Source organism: Cebus imitator, unplaced genomic scaffold, assembly GCF_001604975.1.
Source record: "Cebus imitator isolate Cc_AM_T3 unplaced genomic scaffold, Cebus_imitator-1.0 Scaffold53, whole genome shotgun sequence".
Classification (NCBI taxonomy): domain Eukaryota; kingdom Metazoa; phylum Chordata; class Mammalia; order Primates; family Cebidae; genus Cebus; species Cebus imitator.
In genome coordinates, this window is record NW_016107368.1 from 3,303,262 (window position 1) to 3,304,197 (window position 936).

Sequence of the window (936 nt, forward strand, 5' to 3'; positions counted from 1 at the left end):
CCCTTAAAAATAATATAATAGGTAATATTAATTATTTAATTATTATATTAATATATTAAAATAATATACTAAAATAATATTTAAAATAATATATAAAATAGTTTTAATATAATTTTTCATTTTAATATAATATTGTTATATAATAGGTAATTATATAATAATATTGTTATGCACACTTTTGCTAACTACTTACTAAAGTCAGGCTCTTTTATAATAATAATAATTATTATTATTCCCACAAAGTTGACTTAAAGTTCAAGGTCAGCTACAGTAAGAAAACCCATTACCATTCATTGAGCATTACCATTCATTGAGAGCCTTCTCTGACATAGGCAGTGGGCTAACCCTTTGACAGGCTTTGTCTCTGTGTGCCTTTTTTATGGCTGGCTCTGTCACCATCCTCTCCAAATCACAGGTGAGCAAACAGAGGATCAGAGAGGTAAATTCACTCGCCCAAGGTCACACAGCTTCGAGGAACTCAGGCTGGGTGAGGTGGCTCATGCCTGTAATCCTAGCACTTTGGGAGGCCAAGGTAAGCGGATCACCTAAGGTCAGGAGAAGTTCCAGACCAGCCTGGTCAACATGGTGAAACTCCATATCTACTAAAAATATGAAAATTAGCTGGGCGTGGTGGCGGGTGCCTGTAATCCTAGCTACTCAGGAGGCGGAGGCAGAGAATTGCTTGAACCCAGGAGGCAAGATTACCTGGAGTGAGCCGAGATGGTGCCGCTGCACTCTAGCCTGGGTGACAGAACAAGACTCTGTCTCAAAAACAAAACAAAACAAAAATTAGTCAGGTATGGTGGCAGCGTGTGCCTGTGGTCCCAGCTACACGGGAGGCTGAGGCAGGAGCGTTGCTTGAACGCAGTTGTTTGAGGCTGCGGTGAGCTTTGATCGCGCCACTGCACTCCAGCCTGAGCAGCAGGGCGACACCCT